Raw genomic sequence first — 15,531 nt, 5'->3', positions numbered from 1 at the left:
TAGAAAGATACAATCTTTAATAAATATTATAGAGACTAAAATATGCATATATGGGGGGAGGTCATAGGGTCTCCAACCCCACCATATTGTCTCATGGAGATAATGTACAAAGAGGCAGAATAGAAGATGCCAGAAGTGAGATTGGTTTCCATTAAGAAAGGGCAGAGAAGAAGAGGTAGAAAAAGACAGAGTCCTGGAAGGTCGAAAAGGGAGACTAGCATAGGATGAATCACGGGGCAACCTTTCCAGGGTCTTGTAACTGAGACTAAGAATTAATAAGTCTGTTTATACTTTCTTTCCTTTCTTGTACTTTCAACAAATTTGAGTCTACTTTGCACAGTGCACGATCCCAGGGCAACAGAGATGGGAAAGTCCTGCCCTCAGGATGCTGATAGCCTAATGAGAAGCCTACGTGCACGTCAACAAGCAATTCCAAAGTAGTGTGACGTGTCCCCTGATAAGGATAAGCATGGGATACCAGAAGGCAGAAGCACCCAATCTAGCTTGGGTCCTGGGAGAGGTTAAGCTCAGAGGAAACTTTCTAAAGGTGCTCACAGGTAGCCAGGAACAGCAGGACAAATAGAAGTTAGTCAGACAAGGGGCACCATGAAGACTTGTCAGTGGAAGAGGTCCTATTAAAAACAGCATGGTCTTACAAAAATGGCAAGTCAGTGGGCTCATATTTATACAAGATGCAGGAGCCTAAAGGAGTCAGAAACTTGGTAATATTTTCCTGCCCTCTTCACACAAACATACACATGTATTGTGAATGTATATTGTATGTGGATGCCCAGATAGTTATTCTCAATAACATTCATTTAGTTCATCATAAACATATTGAAGTATAATTAAGACAAAAGAAACAAAGATCAAAATTTAAAGGCAGGTAGATTTCAGGAGGCACACAAAAAAGAACTCTATTGCTCCATTCTTGCATTACTATAAAGAAATGCCTGAGACTGAGTAATTTATAAATAAAATGGGCTTAATTGGCTCACAGTTCTGCAGGCTGCATAGGAAGCATGACCCTGGCATCTGATTCATTTCTGGGGAAGCCTCAAGAAGCTTATAATCATGGTGAAAGACGAAGGGAGAGTAGGCATGTAATATTGCCAGAGCAGAAGCAAGACAGAGAAGCAGGAGGTGCCACACACTTTTAAACAACCGAATCTTGCAGGAACTCACTCACTATTGTGAGGACAGTACCCAGAGGATGGCACGAAGCCAGTTCAATCACCTCCCACCAGGTCACGCCTCCAATATTAGGGATGACATTTGAATGTGAGGTTTGGACAGGGACAATATCCAAACTATATCAAGCACAATTCTACTAGGATAGTTATCAATAGAAAAAAAAATCAAAGAAAGGAAGAGAAGTTGGAGGAAGGAAAGGGAGAGAGGAAGAGAAAGAGGGGAGAAGATGTACCACTTGAAAAAGCAAAGGGTTCTCAATCACTGGATGTATTTTAACACAAGAAATTATTGCACTAGACAACATTTATACTATGTAATGTTAAACACATCTTCCTTTCCCAGCATTCTATGATTTTATGATTTAGGGTCAAACTAATGACAATAATATTTCTGGGATGTGGGATCCTTATTTTACAATTAAAAATACTATAAAATTCTTTCAAAGCCTTTTCTTGACTCGTAATTAAACATTTAAGACTACACTAAGTACAGAAAGATATATTAAAATATGCTACATTAAGAAACTCAAGTGATTACTCATTTTATGTTAACTATTACCCTTCATTTATTATTTCGGATGCAGTGCCTTGCACAGAATAGGTTTTCAATAAATCTATTGATTTTTGATTCCTTCACAACAGGCTTTCTTATGTAAAAAGTACCCACATGCATTTTGGTAACTATTTTAAACGTATCCCTATTTGACAAAACACATACACAACCCCAAAATCACCATAAACAAAGGAAGAATGAAAGTAACAAATTGGAAAAACAAAAGTTTGCCCAAATTACAAAGTGATTTCTGGTCTTTTAGGTATAACCAATTCAATACAATGATCCTTCTATGTAATTTCACATTCAAGTTTATTTTACAAAATACCTAATATTTCAGAAGCATATAAACTAGCTAAGAGAAGACAAATATGGAAATAAACTTTCACATTCCATATGAGATAAAGGAACAGAATAAGAACAACAATTTTTCCTCAAACACTTATTTTTAATAACAGCTTTTCAAGCAGACATTGCCAATTACAGTGTCAGGGTTACTTAAGTCACTCTGAACTGCAGGTCCAGCATGACCTCCTTCTCAGGAAACAAACCCAGAGAACAAATATAAAACGTTGCAGATCAAGGGTGCATCCTGACACCAATAGTCTAGGAAATTTGTCAAGGTCATGACCATGACATCTTTCAGCTTAGGCTACAGCATAACAACATGTGAGCTTTACTGGGATAGTAAAAGATTCATGCCTTCAGATGCTCAGTGGACAGACACTCTCTGTCCACTGAGACAACATGAAAAGTCACTAAATAGTAGTTGTTGAAGTTGGTAGCAAGGGCTAGATTTTTTCCCCCCCATTTTCCTTCATCTCTTGGTCATTTACTTCATTCTTGCAACTATTGAACTCCAGGATACCACTTACCTGCTCTGCTTCCCAAGAGGCAGCATATGCAACTTCTATTTCTAGTATGGTACAGGATTGCAGAAAGTGTTTAGTTCCAATAAAAATCCTTTGAAAACCTAACCCAGTCTAGAAAGTGTATCCAAACATGTTTTATGCAGAATGAATTATTTCACGCAATATGGTATAGCACAAAATGCGAGCTTCCCTAAAGAAGATGAGAAGGGAATATAACCTACTAAGGAGAAAGGAACAGAAAATGGGGAAAAGGGAAATAACTTGACAGAGCTAATCAGGAAATAGGTTAGATGATTATTATCAAAAGGTAACATTACAATAAAACCACAATTAGAACACACTAATGTTGTACTGTTACACTAATTTTATTATTTATATAGTATAGAATCTTTAAAATAAGTTTTCTACTATAAATACTGATATATGTTGGAATTAAGTTGCATAAATCGTGTGCCATATTTCTGCAGTCTTAAATCTATTTGCATTAATATTGCATTATTTTAATCTACCCCCATGACAGTCTATATTTATCAGTTCTCATTTTCTTCCTGGGCACAAAAGTAGACTACATTTCCCAGCCTCCTTTGCAGTTAGATGTGGCTGTTGGACTTGCTTTTGCCTAGTGGACTGTGTAAACCATTTCTGGAACTGGCCCAGAAAATTCTTTCTCACATGATCTTCTGCTTTTCTCCTGACTAGCAGCTGAAAGCAAAGGATCAAGTAACATCTCTGCAGCCCTGGAAAATAGCAGAACTACAAGATGTGTAGTATGGATCTCTGAAAAACCATAGGCAGTTCTCCCACCATCAAGGAACATCTGCATTAGATTTGACATAGCAATAAATAGACTTTTGTTGTGTTCAGATAATAAGAATAGCTTTGTTTGCTGTGGAAGCTATTATTAATTTCCCTAACAACAATAATACCACATAGGAGGCTGTATTGCCTTGTATGCAAATTCTTCCATCGTTGTTCAAAATCAACTTCCATTAGATAAAACATACAAATTCAGCAGGTAGGGAAAGAAAAGCCCATCAGTGAGACACAGGTGCATTAGGAAAGATTCTACAATGTAAGTAGATTGTATATCAAATTTGTCCCATTATAGGAAAATTCCAAATAGGTATCAATAGTATTGTGCATAGAGTTACTTCACAATGTTTCCAGAGCCACTGCAGGGCCTGCCTGTAGAGTTGATGTCTTTCTATGTTTTTGCTTTAAGCTGTGTTCTTCATTGTACAGAACCACCTGCTTGAGTGATTGAGGCAAGAATAATGTCCAAAGAGCTTGTGTGTTAAATCAATACTACAAATGGCCTTCGAAGGAAACATAAAATAACCAAAGCCTTTATGTTTCAGCTAGTTAACCATAGAAGCCACAAACATTTATTCTAAGCACAAGTAAGAGCCTGAATAAAGGAAAAGGAGTACCTTTTCTACAACAGTAATAGTGATTGTGACTTCTTTAACTTGATTTCTAGCAGGTGAAGGAGGGTATATGAAAATACAACAACTCCTTGGGCTTTGTTTTCAAGATAGTTTACCTCAATTTTTAAGGAATTCAATGTCCCTGCATCAATAATGAGATGTTTCACTGATAATGAGGATCAAGAGTATAGAGCATTTTTATAAGTTACTTATTTTTGTGAAACAAATAACCACAAGTTTTGCATCCTAAACAACATGCACTTATCTGAAAGTTGCAATGGGCCAGGACTCTGGTCACAGCTGAACTGGGTCCTCTGATTCATGATCTCTCTTTAACCTGCAATGAAGTTCACAAGGTGGGTTACTATCTCATTTGAAAGGTCAACAGGGGAGTTATATGCTTCTATGGTTACTTACCTGGTTATTGGCAGGATTTCATGTATGGAATATTGTTGGACTGAGGGACTTACGTTGAGTATTAACCAGATATTTCTCTTAGTTACTTACCATATTTTCTTCTTAAACTTTTAAGATTTCTTCTGCCAGCAAAAGAGAGAGAGAGAGAGAGAGAGAGAGAGAGAGAAAGAGAGAGAGAGAGAGAGAGAGAGAGAGAGAGCATGAAAGTCTACTAGCAAGAAAGAGAAGTCACAATATTATGCAGTTGAATCATGGAAGAAATATCTATTCTCTGGAAACAAATAACTAAAACCAACCCATACTCAAAGGGTGAGTATTACACAAGGAGCTTCTACTTTAGCTTGCAGTCATCCTGTTTAACTTTAGTGTATAGGTTCTGGTGGACTTTTGTGGACTTTAATTCCAACGAAAGCTTACTTACTCTGCTTTCTTTGATTTTGCACTGCTGGGGCCCCAGCTCAATCCTTTCTGGTGATGTAGAAGGTATCTTCTGGAATTGCCTGCTATTGCTAATTGATGTGGTTTGGATCTTCCTCCCCACCAATGATCATGTTGAATTGTAATCCCCAGTGCTGGAGATGGGGCCTGGTGAGAGGTGATTTGATCATGGGGGGTGGATTTCAAATAAATGGTTTAGTATTATCCCTTTGGTACCATTCTTGCATTTGTGAGTTCTCCTGAGATCTGGTTTTTTAAAAGTGTGTAGCACTTCCCCACTTACTCTCTTCTGCTCCTGCTCCCACCATGTGAGATGCTTTCCTCTCCCTTTGCCTTCCACCATGATTACAACTTTACTGAGGTCTCCCCAGAGGTAGAAGCCACTATGCTTCCTGCACAGCCTACAGAATCATGAACCAATTAAACCTTTTTTCTTTATAAATTACCCAGTATTATGTATTTCTTTATAGCAAAGCAAGAATGGACTAATACAGAACACTGGTTTCAGAAGTGGTACATCACTGTAAGGATACATGAAAATGTGGATGCAACTTTGGAACCAGGTTATGGGCAAAGGTTGAAAAACTGTACAGGACTCAGAAGAATATTCGAAGACGAGGGAAAGTTTGGAATTTCCTAGAAATGGGTTGAATGGTTATGCCACCATGATGGTAGTGATATGGCCAGTGAAGACAAGGCTGATGAAGTCTCAGGTGGAAATGAGGAACTTATTGGGAACTGGAGGAAAGGCCACTTGTGTTATGCATAGCAAAGAGCTTGGCTGCATTGTCCCCTTGCTCTAAGGATAAATGGAACTTTGAACTTCAGAGTGATGATTTAGGATACCTGGTGCAAGAAACTTCCAAGCAGCAAAGCATTCAGGGGTGCCCTGGCTGCTTCTAACAACCTATGCTCATATGAGTGAGCAAACAAATGACCTAAAGTTGGAACTTGGATTTATAGGGGAAGCAGAGAGTAAACATTTGAAAAATTTGCAGCCTGGCCATGACATAGCAAAGAAGAGTCTATTTTCATGGGAGGACTTCAAGCAGAGTGCAGAAATTTGCATATGTAAAAATGAGCCAAGTGCTAATACCCAAGATAACGCAGAAAAGGCCTCAAAGGCAATTCAGAGAACTTCTTCACAGCCCCCTCCCCCATAACAGACCCAGAAGCCTAGGATGACAGAATGGTTTTATAAGCCAGACTCCATGCCTCACTTCCCTGTGAAACCTTGGGACACTGTTCCCTGGATCCCAGTAGCTCTAGCAACAGCCTTGGCTCAAAGGAGCCCAGGTATGGTTCAAGCTGCTGCTTCAGAGGGTGCAATCCATAAGTCTTGGCAGATTCCATGTGCTGTTAAGTCTGTGGGTGCATAGAGTTCAAGAATTGAGGTTTGGGAGCCTCTGCTTAAATTTCAAGGATGTATGGAAAAGCTTGGATATCCAGAGAGAACCCTGTTGCAGAGATGGAGCCCTCATGTAGAACCTCTACTAGGGCAGTGCAGAGGAGAAATTTGGGGTTGGAGCCCCTATAGGGTCCTCAATGGGACACTGCCTAGTGGAGCTGTGAGAAGAGGGCTGCCATCCTGTAAACCACAGAATAACAGATCCACAAAGAGCTTGCACCTGCACCTGAAAAGTCTGCAGGCACTCACTGTCAGCCTTGGAGAGCAGCTGTGCTGGCTAAACCCTGCAAAGCTATAGGGGCAGAGATGCTCAAGACCTCAGAGACCATCCCTTGTATCAGTGTATCCTGGATGTCTGACATGGAGTTAAAGAAGATTATTTTGGAGCTTTAAGATTTAATGAATGCCCTGCTGGTTTTGGAACTTGCACGGGGCCTGTCCTCCCTTTCTTTTGGCCAATTTCTCCCTTTTGGAATGGAAGCATTTACCTAATGTCTATACCTCCATTGTTCATTGGAAGTAACTAACTTTTTTGAATTTTATTTTATAGTCTCATAAGTAGAAGGGACTAGGCTTATCTCCAATGAGACTTTGGACTTTTGAATTAATGTTGGAGTGATTTTAAACTTTGAGGATTGTTGAGAAGGCATGTTTTTGTTTTACAATATGAAAAGGACATGTGATTTGGGAGGGGCCAGGAGCAGAATGATATGGTCTGGATCTGTATCTCCACCAAATCTCATGTTGAATTTTAGTCCCTAATTTTGGAGGTGGGGCCTGGTGGGAGGTAACTGGATCATGATGGCAGATTTCTCATGACTGGTTTACACCATCTCCTTGATACTATCCTTGTGATCATGGGTGAGTTCTTATGAGATATGGTTGTTAAAAAATATGCAATTCTTCCCCCCTTGCTCTCTTTGCTCCTGCTCCCACCATGTAAGATGCCTTGCTCCCACCTTGCCTTCTGCCATGACTGGAAGCTTCCTGAGGTCTCCCAAGAAGCAGAAGCCACTATACTTTCTGTACAACCTGCAGAACCATGAGCCAATTAACCCTCTTTTCTTTATAAATTACCCAGTTGCAAGTATTTCTTTATAGCAGTGTGAGAACAGACTAATACACTGAGTGATCTTTAAGTGAGGAGGGAATTATAAGCTGCTGAGCCTGCCTCTTCCTATGCTATTTGGTGGAGGGTAGGGAGGCAGAAAATTTTGCTACTGCTGTTGCTGCTGGCAGATCAGCTTTCTCACTCTCAAAGTCTGATTCCAGTCTAACCTGGAATGGCTGTGGAATGGGGACTAGTCGCTCTAATTGTGACTACTGTAAGTGGATCAACTGCCTGCTGATAAAATGTATTATAGGAGAAATAGAATTCTATGTAAGAGTAATGAAAAATAAATAGCATGGGGTTGATAATCAGAAAATTTTTCTGATAAGTGTACCTAATTTGTATGACCTTATATCCTAGTTTTCCCAGAATAGTTACCATGTATGTCTGTTCTTTTGGTGTAATTATTACTAACGCTCTTGCTACTCTCAAAATAATCTCATCTTGAACAATAAATCATGTGGTTACCCTTTCTGTAAGTGCAAATAGGGATGACTTGCAGTTGGTAGAGAATTTTTTGACAACAGTAAATGGCATGCACATAGATCTTCAGACAGAAGAAAATATAATATGCTAAGAGTATACTACTAACAAATAATTACTGCTAATTGAATGTACAGTGTGATTGAAAACTAAAGATGAGGATGAGCACTTCATTGGGCTTCACAAATTGAAACTACACAAGCTTACTTAAAGACTCTGCCCTTTACCTTACTACAATGGAGAACCTTTGAAGCACAGTGAAAGTTAGATTTGACATTAGAAATATCACTGTGGTTGAACTGTGAATAGTGGATTTTTTGGATTTGAGTGAGATTTAATGGCTATGACAGAATTTCTTGGTGACAGAAACGACAGATCCTGGGAGGCTAATCCAAAATACTGGCCATGGGAATGAATGAATGGAAAAGAATTTGCATAATAATTTATAGTTAGGAGTTGTAGAAATTGGTGGGTTGCCGAAATTTGGGGGTTAAGGGAATGTTAAATTAAAGAGGTCCAATTGCCCAATTAAGGATGGGCCTCTCAGACTTGAGCAACTGAGTGGTTGGAGGTACCATACAATGAGCCAAGAGGAAAAGGAAAAGTGGTATTCAAGATAATTTGTAGAGGAAATGATTCAACTAATTGAGAGTTAAACATGGGGAAGAATGATAGGTAACTGGTGCCTTATATTTCCAAATGCGGGTGGTTTGAAAAAATTATGACAGTTAGCATGTTTAAAAGGAAGAGAGAACCCATATGGGAATAAGGAGGTTGTTTTTGGACATGTTCAGAATAGTTTAAAAGGAAGAAAAGGTTTAAGTGTTAAAATACATTTTAACAGTTATTTATATCTAGCAGACCATTAGAAGGGTCCAGGCAGATCTCAATAGACAGAATAAGACCAGACATACAAAGTTAGTAGGCATCCACTGAGAGAGGTAAAAACCCTGAATGTGGCTAATTTCCCAAGAGATCCTGGGAATAAGATGCTGGGACATGAATTATCATGGGGAGAAAGACTGGCAGTGCTAGTTATTGTAATTCTAGCTATAATTCTAGTGTTAAAGAGCAATCAAAAAATGCAAATTTTATTTGACCATTTCAACATGACTGATCTCTGAGAAAATATTTAAGTAGAATGAAGGAGATAAAAAAATTGATTGAAAAGTTTTATGAGTAAAAGAGTAGTGAAAAAGAAGATCCAAAGGATCCAAATTACATTTTTAGTAGAATCTTTTTTCTGTAACATACAAGGGAAATGACTGTAGATTAAGGCCATAGAAGAGGTGAAGCAGTGTTCCTCATGGTTGCATGAAATGGGAATGTATTCATAGGTAGAGATGAACCATTGGAGAAAGAAAGTTTCAAAAGAAATTTCAAAGAAATGAGTGAAAGTAATGGACCAAGTTCCATAGACTAGAATAAAAAATTACATAGTATTTATAATCCAATAAGAAAGACATTTTTATTTAAGAGGTAAGAAGGGAGTAGAAGTGGACTACTGAAGATATGTTGGACAGGGGTAAAAACCAATGGAGAAATATGTGAATAATATATTTTTTTAACTTCTTCTGTGAGTGATGCTTTGTACTGGGTCTATCCTAAGTAATCCTCACTAGAATTCTTGTAATTATAGATCTACTTAATCAAGTTATGTTACCTGATGTAACAACAATAACAACAACAGCAACAATAAAATTCCAAATATTAGTGGCTGAAACAAACTACAGTTTACTGCTTACTTAGATGAAGGTAAAATGCAGTCATTTGGAGGCCATCCAGACTAACCGTCCTGGACCAATGGGTCCTTAGTATTCTCCACTGGATGGCAGTGGCCAATAGACCAGGGAAAAGTGAATGTGAAATGGATTTAGCCTAAGCTTTTAGGGGTCAGGCCTCAAAGTAACATGCATCATTTTCACTGAGTCCCATTAGCCCTGACTCACTGTCAAAGCCTGAGAAAGGAACTTCTCTGAGTGCTTAGAAACAAAAGACCAAAGAGGGCCTGGTGAGCTCACGGTATTACCCATGGGACAGCACGTATTGTTATCCACTTTGCAGAGAAGGAAACTAAGATTTAGAGAGTGCTTAAGAAACTTGCCCAAAGGTCACATGGTTTAGTAAATTGAGTCTGGTCAAGTCAGTAAATTGGAGCATATCATCTTCCACAAAAAGTGACAACAGACCACAGAAGAGTGAGAAGCCTTCACTATTAGGGGGAAAACAAGTACATATGATGTGGGAACAAACTCACTGAAGAGGAGCTAAAGCTAGAAACAGACATCTCTCTTGAATCCATTATCTCTGCTTTAAAGACCGCTTTCAGGACACTCAGCAGATTGTACTCTTTCATTTTATATTTAAAAACAATTATTAGATGCACACTAGCTATCACACACTATTCCAGATGTTTAATGCACCAAACAGATTTTCTGACCTCATGGGGCTTATATTTTGGTTTGCAGATCCAGAGAAGGATAACCATGCTTTCTGATTTTGTGTAACTTATAAGAAAAAGTAAAATAATGTATTGAAAGAATATGGGTTCACTTAAAGTAAAACAAACAAAAAATAACTAAAGAATTAAATTTGTACAGAAACTATGGCTGCTTTAAGTATCTATATAACAAACTAACAGGGAATGTCTTCGGTGTGGAACAATTGGGATAAATGGACTCCAAACATTTCAGCCTTTAAATACTGTAATTGACCCTCAAATCCAGGAAGAGGAAATCTAAGCAAGCTGGATGATATTTCAACCTTTTGGCTAAGGTGCCTTAAAGGAAGTTCCCACCAAGACAGTTAAAAAAGAAAAAGAAAAAAAAAAGGTGTGGGGGCAGCTGGGTGCGGTGGCTCACGCCTGTAATCCCAGCATTTTGGGAGACAGAGGCGGGCGGATCACAAAGTCAAGAGATCGAGACCATCCTGGCCAACATGGTGAAACCCAATCTCTACTAAAAATACAAAAAAAAAAAAATTAGCCTGGCATAGTGGCACACACCTATAGTCCCACCTACTTGGGAGGCTGAGGCAGGAGAATCACTTGAGCCACGGAGGCAGAGCTTGCAGTGAGCCAAGATGGCACCACTGCACTCCAGCCTGGCCACAGAGCGATACTACTTCTCAAAAAAAAAAAAAAAAAAAAAAAAAAAAGTTGGCAAATAATTATCTAAAATCATGATTCATGATACAATTACTAGAAAAATAGGAAATACATGTAAACAAACAAAAAGCATCAGAGTTACCGAAAATCCCTAACAAATAAATTAATTTTTAAAATTACTTCAAAATATGTTAAATATTATGAGAAAAAAATTGAGTGGTAGAATAGGAAATAATTGAGAGAGGAAGGTAGTTTAGATAAGCTGGATAAGGAAAGCTGCCTTCATATCCTAGGTATTTGAGTCCTGAAAGAGGAGATGCTAATCATGAAATCAGCCAGGGACAAGTCTAATGACACAGGGAATAACAAGGTTCTGGGACAGGGCGTATTTTTAGGAGCGGAAATTTTGATACTATAGCTCAGAAGCAAGAGTAGGGAGTGTGTGGAATTCATACCAAGTTATGATGGATTGTTAAGTTTTTATTTTATTCAAGAGGCTGTTACTATTTTTAAAAAGTGCATATTAACTCAGGAGTGTCAAATAACTGGATTCTTTTCTTTTCTAGGATAACATAAGAATTCCTTTTGTCTTTTGCCTACTCTTCTCCTACCACCTCTTTTCTACTACAATGTTATGATAAGAGCAGCTGCCTTGGCAGTTTCTAATTGCAGGCAAGAGTCTTAGAGGTGCCATCTATTCTTTCCAGCTCCTTTGGTTCATAACTCTCCTGTCCCAGGGGTAACAAGCACATTGGGAGTAACTCCTTGGAGTAACACAACCCAGTATCAGTACTAGCTGAGCCACTTCCTACTCACGTGGCCTTGGGCAAGTTATTTAGCCTCTCTAATCTCAGTGGAATCATTTTTTTAAAGAATACAATAATACGAAATTCCCAGGGCTGTGGAACAGGCTAAATGAAATAACATATTTTAAGTATTTAGTCTATTCCCCCAAACATGCAAAGGGCTCAATAAATAGCAACACTGAAAAAACATTGTGAAACAGAGTCAGGTGCTCAAGGAGAAATCCAGCAGCACTCACTGCAGATGTCAAAGCACTTCAAAATAGAAGAATGAGATTTCTGGAGTCCTGTCACAACCAGATGATTCTTTGTGTCATCTGGAAATTGACACTCATACATTTGTCTACTTTTCTCTGACCATGTTTCGGCCAGATAGGCTCATCTGGTGGATATTGTGGGAATATTTGAAGAAATCACTGGTAAAAAGTTGATTTTCAAAAAGTTAAGACTAGCTTTATAACGGTCCCTAACTCATTTCATAAGAGATTTAAAGTAGCTACAAAATGATAAATGAAAATGCAATATAAAATGATGAGATATAAATACTTAACTACTACAGTAAGTCAAATTTAATCAACCTTTGTTTCCTTTATTTATACCTTAACTACATTAGGAATTAAAAACTACTAAAATACATAACCAATATTATAAGTTAGATAATGGTGAAAGGGAAAAAGAAAATAAGCAAGAAAAATAGCATGAAATGAAGCCATAAGTAAGGGAAATATATTACAAAAACCAAATGGTGCAAAACCAAATCATTAACGGGAAACAGGCACATGTTATACGTTAGTGAAGGAGTCCAGTATGAGGTCATGTGGATGGTGGAGACTTTGGTTATTTACTTCCTTTAAAATTCCTCATGTTGTTGCTAGAATTGTATGCATGTGTGCTTCTTTACCTATTTCTAAACCTCTAGGTATTTGTAAAATTTCTGATTGTTCAAACATAATTTACAAAAACAAACCAAACAAAACACATTTATAGAACAAATTAAATCCCTCAGGCAACCAACTAATGCTCCCTCCACCCAAACCCTACTCCAGTTGCTCATAGTAGGCCTTAAGGTTAGATGGCTTTCTTGCAGCTAGTGCATTCAGGGAATCCTAGTCAGATATACAATTCAAAATATCTATCAAATAAAAACAAACTAATTGCTATAAGGGGAAGAATGATTACGATCAGAAGAAGGGAATAGAGAGGACGTTCTGTGCTGTAAGAGGCAATGCAATTCACGTATTCTTAATATAGACACAGAAATTACTTCCTTGGTTCAATTCAACCATAGTTACGAGGTAGATTGTAGTCACTACTGATACTGGAAAGAAAAAAACTCCATTCGATCCCTGACAAAAGATGGCAGATTCTTAATTTTCACAAAGTTTAAAAACACAGCAATAATTTCTGAATTCCTTACTTAATCAATATTTGTTATACATACATTTCTAAAACTCATAAAAGAAGTGAAGTATTTTTTAGAATAGATGGAACTGTGAATTTTCTTTTTCATTCATTATTGAAAATGCTTATTACATTTTGAGATGGTGCAAAATGACACTTGAATTTTTTCAGTATGTAAAATACCTGCATTAAACACCTAAAAGACTATTGCAATATGCATCATAGACACTGAAGATTTAATGAATGCTACTAAAACTGCTAACACTTCTAATATTTTGCATCATTCAATTTCACAAACTGGTAAAACTGTAACATCTTTGTTCGTAATTTCATACAAACTACTTATAGTTTTTGACATATACTAAATTTAGATCATATTGTTGCTGTATAATTATTTAATTTAGGTGAACTCTTTAATGGTTTAATATTTCTGGTCCATTTGTTCCTAAATTTGTTTTGCACATCTTCTAAAGCCTCATAAAAGTTCCCAGGGGATAATAAACGTGTATAGATTGTAGATAAAATGTATTTTAAGGAAATATGGAATGCATTTTCAAAATGTTATTGTATGCTTGCAATAAAATTTGCCAGGGTTTTCTTAGGAATGTAGTTTAATGAAGACAAGTTAAACCACTCTTTGTGTAAGATTTTTCTATATATAACCAATTATTTAACCAGAAATGAATTGAAATCAACTGCTGTGTATCTGTGATTTCCACTAAAATTTAAATTTTTAGGCAGTAAAATTTGATTTATATTACATATAAATATATAACATAATGGAACTTCTCACTGTGTATGGCACATGGTAGGCACTTAATAAATGTATATTGAATTATTGATATGTGTGTGCATGGTTGAGGCAGAAACCACTGTCCCTCTTGAAGCTAACATTGCACTTAGCTTATGTCAATGACTGTATCTATGTGTATGTGAGTGTGTACAGTGCTTTTATTCTGGGATTCCTAATACCAGACTGTTTTTTCTGCCTAGGGATAAGATTTCCATGCTCCAGTTGAAGCACATTATATTTTTATAATATTAATTAAATATACAGTCTGCTCACTTTTACATCTGTACTGTTTTTTCCCTAGATACGTTTCTTTAAACAAAATGGCCTTACCATTCTGTTTCCTTGTTAGATTTTTGTCAGAGGGAAAATTAATTGAAATACAAAATGGAAAAGCTAAAGAAAACAAGTGAACTACTGTGAGTCCCTCAGGTTCTTCCATTTGGACCAAAGGTTGAATACGAGCCACTTACTGCTGCTGCAGTTATGGGTAATGGACACCTTTACTTAAAGAATTTTTCAGGAACAACAAACTCCTCTCGTAAATTGGGAATTACCAAAAACAATAAAGCAAATTCTCCTTTACTTCTTAACCTTTACAAGGAATCAAATACAGGCAAAAAGAATTGCTATATAAAGAGAAAAATAGAATTTGTATGTGCTACTTGAATTTGATTCACTCATATATTTCATATGCTTTCAGAAGTAAGTTTCTGAAGCGTTAAATATAAATTAGGATAGAAAGGTTTACATCAAAGGCACTGAAGATTTTACCACAGTAGGTAAAGTATTTAAGGTGAGAGTAAGTGTGAATTTAAAGGACAGGCAGTGGTTGCTTCTGGACAGGGTCAGTGGCTGCCAATAGGATTTGATGGGGCAGATAGTGAAAAATTCTTGTGTCCTTACATTTCTCTTTTGTGAATGAAGCCATTGTTCAAATGGTGATAGCCTATATGAGTCCATTTCACACTGCTATGAAGAAATACTCGAGACAGGGTAATTTATTAAGAAAAAGAGTTTTAATCAACTCACAGTTCCTCATGAGTGAGGAGGCCTCACAATCATGGTGGAAGGTAAAGGAGAAGCAAAGGCACATTTTAACTGGTGGCAGGCAAGAGCGTGTGGGCAAAGGAACCGCCCTTTATAAAACCACTAGATCTCATGAGACTTATTCACTATCATAAGAACATCACGGGAAGAACCCACTTCCATGATTCAATCACCTCCTACCGGGTCCCTTCCATGACACGTGGGGATAATGGGATCTACAGTTCAAGAGATTTGGGTGGGGACACAGCCAAACCATATCATAGTCCTACTTTGGAAGCTTCTTATTAGAAAGAGAGTGATCTATAAAATACATCTAACACAGCATATTGTCCCAAATGCACAAGTCTCATAAAGCGTAGAGGCCTCTGGATAAAATTTAAATGTTCATTTTAATATTTAAAACCCCCTTATTTTTCTTAAACTGGGAAGTCCCAAAGCATGAACTTCTCCTGATAAAGGTTGACCATGGGTCTCTAGTT

At 37.4% G+C, this 15,531-nt stretch overlaps 1 long non-coding RNA gene across 1 annotated transcript in view; it reads right to left on the bottom strand.

Moving 5' to 3' along the window:
• Nucleotides 1-15,531, bottom strand: part of LOC144340898 (uncharacterized) — a 445,262-nt gene that overhangs the window by 58,177 nt on the left and 371,554 nt on the right. The window contains exon 3 of the long non-coding RNA XR_013417442.1: nucleotides 4,463-4,584. This is a non-coding gene — a long non-coding RNA (uncharacterized LOC144340898). The remainder of the gene's footprint in view (nucleotides 1-4,462; nucleotides 4,585-15,531) is intronic.

This window comes from Macaca mulatta, chromosome 5 (assembly GCF_049350105.2).
Source record: "Macaca mulatta isolate MMU2019108-1 chromosome 5, T2T-MMU8v2.0, whole genome shotgun sequence".
Classification (NCBI taxonomy): domain Eukaryota; kingdom Metazoa; phylum Chordata; class Mammalia; order Primates; family Cercopithecidae; genus Macaca; species Macaca mulatta.
This window is presented reverse-complemented; position numbering and strand designations above follow the sequence as displayed.